We start from the raw sequence: 6,626 nt of genomic DNA on the forward strand, positions 1-6,626 counted from the left end.
ATACAAGACTATGCCTCTCATCTCAGATTTGGTTTCCTCAATGCCATTCACCTGGTATACATTATGTTCTAAGGTAATGAGATCATCATGATCAAAAGGAAATTTATCCACATAGGTTCTTCATCATAATTAGGTCACAATACACATTAACCCAGAGATTGAAAGGTTGATTGCCGATAAGAGAGTGATACTAGGTAGTTGTGAGAGTTGACAAGATAGAGCCTACACATGATAGATTACAAAGTTGGCTAGACTAGGCTAATTTGATCATTTTTAGCTGATAGACTATTTTTTTGGGGTAGAGAATGCACCACCAAAATTGTCTAATGCTGGTATATAGCCATTTTTCTGTTGGTATATAGTTTTTTTTATAGTATACATTCCTTTTCACGCCAGTATACAATTTGAAGATTGTCGAGATCTTCTAATTAACACATCAAATCTGATTGTCATAAGATTGTCAGAATTATTTTTTATTTCATATAATCAAATCGAATTGTGAAAAGGCCGCATAGACTAGAAAAATCTTGGAAATTGTTATTGACACCAACGTGCTTACTTGACTTCAGTCTTTCTTTTCTTCTTCTCGTTTTGTTCCCAATTTTTCACAAGACAATAATTAGAATTGTTATCAAACACATTGCAAACAGTACTTGATCACACTAATGTCATTTCAACTTTGAGAAAAATAACAAGTGCAAAAAAATGCAAAGAAGAACAATAGCGCATAACTCACAAGTTTATGTGGAAAAACCTGGTACAAATATACCAATAAAAAACCATGGGCAAATTATCTTTTGTATTGATTCTCAGGATTTACAGAGTTACAACAATCTTCAAAAACTGTACTTCAAAACATGACTTCGAGGAACCTAAAACAACCGAGTTGCAGACTCCTACTTGAAAACAACTTACCAAATATAGTAAGTATGACTCGCACAACTACATGTAAAACACATGTCGAAATTAATGTTTATAGAAAGTTTCCTAACAAAACTTTCTATTTATAGTAAGTCTCAAAAAAAATTATGCCTCTGATAGGATGCTTGATGGAATCTCACCTAATGGCACACTAGTGGGCAATCCATGATGATGCAATCGATGCTAGCTAAGAAGGCCATGATTGCTCAACCATTGCTACATGGGGATCCAAGATGGCTCAACCACTGCAAGCTAAGAACCCAATTTAGCCTTCACATTCCAACATCAACTGATGGTATGCCATTTTAACTGATGGTATCAATAAATGAAAATGGAGAAATTTATTTTATCTGAAACCAATTCTTATGAAAAGATAAGACCATTAAATTGTCATTATCTTAACTTCTGTAGCAATCTTACTTTAATAAGGAGAGCCTTACCTCCACAAAAAGTCTCTCAATCAAAGTAAACTTATGAAAACCAGACTGAAGGTCTATGATTCTTTCAAGTGTGCTTCCTATGACTAGGAATACTCATAGTCGACCAATACTAACGATGAGTACTATTTAACCCCTGAAAGACGTTGTAACATGAGAAGCAGTTACCATCTTTAGTCATTATGTTTCTAGATACTTTATGTTTCTAGTTCCAAATATTGGGTCATTATACTAATTTTTGTATCAATCTTTCTTTGATAACGAAAGTCTTACTTCCACAAGGAGAATAGGTCTCATTTTAGTTATCATGGTCTTGTAAAAGAGGATTATAAGAAAGATTCTCTACCTATAATAAAATAGAGAAATGTAGGAATAGCATGATGGACTGATCACATGGGTAAAGTAATAGTATTTGATGTCATGGAAATGGGGACAAGGCAACAACAAAGTTCAATGTTAATAAGTTAGTTTTAACCATAAAAACAAAACAAAGAACTAAAAACCATTCCAAACATATCAAAGGAGATTTCAAAAAGCATGAAAGAAGTTTAACAAAATAAAAGAAAGGAGAAGAGCCTCCCTAAGATGCTTCCATGATGCCTTTTGATGCTTCTCCCTTGTTTCTCCCCTCTCCAAGTCCCAAATGAGAGTAGCTCTCAGCTTTTAGCACTATCCATGGATTCCATATGGAGATTCAAGATGGTTGAATATGATAAGCAAATGCTATGCAAGTGTAGACAGTGATGCTATGAAAAAGCTCTATGCTAATACCTATATAACAACAATACTCTAATGCTTCCTCTTTTGCTTGAGGAGAAGGGTTCTATTTATAGAAGAAATGGGGAAATGAAGGGTTAAGATTGAACAATCTTAACAAGGGTTAGGATTGAAAGATATTCAATCCATGTGAGACTTTTAACCCAATCCCATGTTGACAAGTGTCACTATGAGGAGGCTTGAGAGGAGAGATAAGGAGCATTAAATGCTTGAGGGGACATGATGGCTACCCTAGTCAAAGAAATAAATGCTTTGAAGAGACACATGGGTTACATGAGAGTTAAGTTAGGGGTCAAAGTCCTTAACCATGGGTGCAAGTGGAATTAACCATTAATGGTCATGTAAGAGCCATAAGTGGTTTGGAAGACTAGAGGTTAATTTGTTGAACACACAAAGCATTGATTGCTTTTCAAAGACTTTGGAGTCTTTGAGAAGTGACTCCAATTTGCTTAGGAATGTGACAATATTTAGGGGATGTATTAGGTTAATTAGGAAAGGTTTAGAAGAATCTAGAAGGGATTTAGGCATGCAAGTGGATTTTGTAGGAAAATGCAAGTGGGAGGAATTTTGGTATTTTCAATTAAAATAAAATCATTTATTTCAATTAAATGGTGTAATTTGCATTTGGATAAATATTCAAATAAATATTAATTTATTTAAATGAGAAAAAGGAAGATAAAACATTAAAATGCTTGAAGACTTTGAGGGAAACCATTAAAGGCTTGAAGACTTTAAGGGAAACCATTAAAGGTTTGAGAAGACTCTAGAAGGAAGCCATTGAGTTTGAAGACTTTAAGGGAAACCATTAAAGTCTTAAGAAGACTTTAAGGGAAGCCATTAAGTTTGAAGACTTTAAGGGAAGCCATTAAAGGTTTCAAGTGGGTGAGGATAAATAGGATTTTAAATAAATAATTTATTTAAAATAGTTGTGCAACTTGCATTTGTAGGAAAATGCAAGTGGGTGGAGGATAAAGGTGATTTAAATAAATAATTTATTTAAAATAGTTGTGCAACTTGCATTTGTAGGAAAATACAAGTGGGTGAAGGATAAAGGTGAATTAAATAAATGTTAATTTATTTAAATGTGAGAGGTGGGATAGTGGGGGATTTTAAATAAATATTAATTTATTTAAATGTGAGAGAAGATTTAATTAAACAAATATGATTTATTTATTTAATTAATAGTCTAAATTTGGTTAAGTGAATTAAATCAAATAAATTGAATAATTTATTTAATTAATAGGAGAAGAGGGTTAAGATGAATTAATTAAATATATTAATTTAATTAATTATTAATTGATGGTTAAATAATCAAATAAATACTAAATATTCATTTAATTGATCAAAATTGGTTGGACAATCTGGTGCAATTGGTTTAATTGCCCCAGTCAAGTCAAAGCATGACAATTGATGTCAGTTGGTTGCTTGGACATGATAAAGTTTGAGTAAGTGAATCAAAGTGACCTGATGTGACTTAGACAATTATTGTAATTGCCCGATGAAGTCAAGGTATATGAAGCAAAATACTCGTTGAGATGTAGACAATTGATGTAATTGTCCGTTGGATTGTGTTTGATTGGTTGATCAATTGATAGTGTGTGCATGTGATGGATGGTTGTGAGGAATCATGGCAACCCCATTGAGACTAGGTCATTATGATAAATGCCTGATGTAGTCTAGGATTACCATGATCAATTACCTGTTGAGACCCGAAGATACTTGATCAAAGTATTTGTTGATAGTCTAGGTGTGTGGGAGTCGATGTATCTATGTAGATAGAGTAATTGGCTTAATTTTGTGGATGAGTGAGGATGGGAAGCAATGAAGGGATTAGGATGATGTTGATGATCAAGATAGGGAGGGTGAGGGGGGATTCGATGCTAGATAGAAGATATGGAGGACTAGGACCGAGTCCTATGGAAGAAGATGAGTAAAATAGAGTATGTATTATTATGATTATGTGTGCATGATATGCAGCTATTATGAATGTATGGATGGGTGGAATGCAACGAAATGCAATATATACAAATGAGATGGAATGACGATCCATGATGCTTTATTTTTCATCATTGAGCTTTAAAATGTTGTAAGAGTATTTCTTACATGGATTTGATATAGCAAGTTAATACAAGCAACTTGATATAATGGATCAAGTTGACCTGAGTATTGCTTGCAGAACAGATAAGGCTTATCTCCTTTCATGCATGACTTGGAATGTCCTCCTTGATCTTAGACTGATCATATCTTGAGACAAGTGCATACCGTACTAAGAGATAAAAACCTTTATCCAATTTGGATGATGTAGGAAGGAACCAAAGGAAGAGCATTGTACCTGCAAACAAACAATATATACATAAAGAATAAAGAATAGGGATCCTTGGTAATGGTTCATGCTCATATGGTCGAGGTATACGCTGTAGTCAGCAAGCCGTAATGATCTATGATTGCATTTTGCATAAGATCATGTAGCTTGGTGAACTTCCCACGTAGACACCATTAGTACATGCCCCAGTACTTCATCGGAAATAATGCGCAAATGATACAAAACAATCCTGAAAGATCCTGATACAAATAAATGAATGAATTACTCACAAATCAACCAAGTATTTGATAGCTTAACATAATTTTCTTGTCAAAGAAAATGTCATTTTTGTCTTTGTTTTGGTAAGGAAGTATGCATCCTTGTTGAAGACAGTTTGATTGTTGATGTCGATTTGTGTTGGTCAATTTTTGATAAGTGATCATCGTGCGAGTATTTGTCAATGTTGGTTTTGGTGTTTGCTTGGATGAGTATGTACAAGGTGTTGCCATGTTTTTGTGTGATTTTCGATGTGTTCCGTTGTTTTTGGATTTTGTGAGATGTTTTTTTTGAATGTTTTTGGATTTTTGTGAGACATTTTTGAATGTTTTTTTAAAAATTTTTGTGAGACATTTTTGAATGTTTTTGGATTTTTTGTGAGACATTTTTGAATGTTTTTGGATTTTTTGTGAGACATTTTTGAATGTTTTTGTATTTTTTGTGAGACATTTTTTAATGTTTTTGCCAATGAATCACCAGTAATGTAGAATCCACTTCCATCCTCTAGATGTTAAGGGTATTGCCCCCAAGTGTAGACATGACTATGATAGAGTGGGATGCAAGATGCATGAAGTACTTTCTCTTTGTTGTAGATCAAATAGCAAGCCATGTTTTGGATGGATGGATGTGTGTATGTATGAATGTGATCGCAACGAGCCTGAAAGATACTGGAGCCATTGTCTTTACGAGTGGCGCCTGTTTGCCAGGTTTTCACCATCGCACTTACCCAAGGTGCCACCGGAGTGGTTGTTCACTGTTTGGATGCATGATTTTTCTTTACTTTTTGAATGTTTTTGTATTTCTTCAGGACATTTTTCTAAATGTTTTTGGGATTTTCTGGTATGCAGGGGAGCCTGATGCTCTATTCAGCTTAGGTATAAAACCGTTTGAGGTGCATGCTGTTGATTGGATCTGCGAGCAGTTCTCCTTTTGATGTAGCCAACTGATATGCCTCGGACCCAAATACAGCAGTGACAACATATGGGCCTAGCCAGTTTGATTCAAACTTGCCCTGATGTTCTCTGTTTGGTTGATTGCGAGGATTCTCTTGTCGAACAAGATCACCTACCTCAAATGTACGAGGTCTAACTCGGTGATTGTAGCTTCTGCTCATGCGCTGCTGATAGGCTTTGAGATGGTTGTATGTAGCTTGTCGCTTCTCATCTAGTAACTCTAAGTCCTGAAGACGGGATACTCTGTAGGCTTCATCATCTATTAGATTATGCAAGGAAACCCGTAGTGATGGTATCTCCACCTCAATAGGTAAGATAGCTTCGGCACCATAGACCAATGAATAAGGAGTTGCGCTTATAGGGGTCCGAATGCTAGTTCGATATGCCCATAGTGCTGGATTCAGTTGAACATGCCAATCATGACCAACATCATTGACTGTCTTCTTTAGGATCCTCAATATGTTTTTATTGGATGCTTCGGCCTGACCATTGCCTTGTGGGTAATAGGGAGTGGAAAAGCGGTGTTGGATATGAAATTTCCCACAAAGTTCATGGACATCCTGATTTTTTAAAGGAAGACCGTTATCTATGATGATGGACATGGGCATACCATACCGACAAATGATGTAGTTGAGTATGAATGAGGCGATCTGCTTGCTGGTGACTTGGGTAAGTGGAATAGCTTCGATCCACTTTGTGAAATATTCGGTGGTGGTAATAATGAATTTATGGCCGTTGGATGAAGATGGATGAATCTTACCCACAAGGTCAAGGCCCCATTGACAGAAAGGCCATGGTGTCGTGATTGGTTGCAGTTCCTGGGCTGGTGCATGTATCAGGTCGCCATGAACTTGACATTTCTTACATTTTCTGACAAAGTAGTAAGAATCTTTTTCCATAGATGGCCAATAGTATCCATTGTGCAGGAGTTTCTTGGCTAGTGATGGAGCACTTGAGTGA

Source organism: Cryptomeria japonica, chromosome 10, assembly GCF_030272615.1.
Source record: "Cryptomeria japonica chromosome 10, Sugi_1.0, whole genome shotgun sequence".
NCBI lineage: Eukaryota > Viridiplantae > Streptophyta > Pinopsida > Cupressales > Cupressaceae > Cryptomeria > Cryptomeria japonica.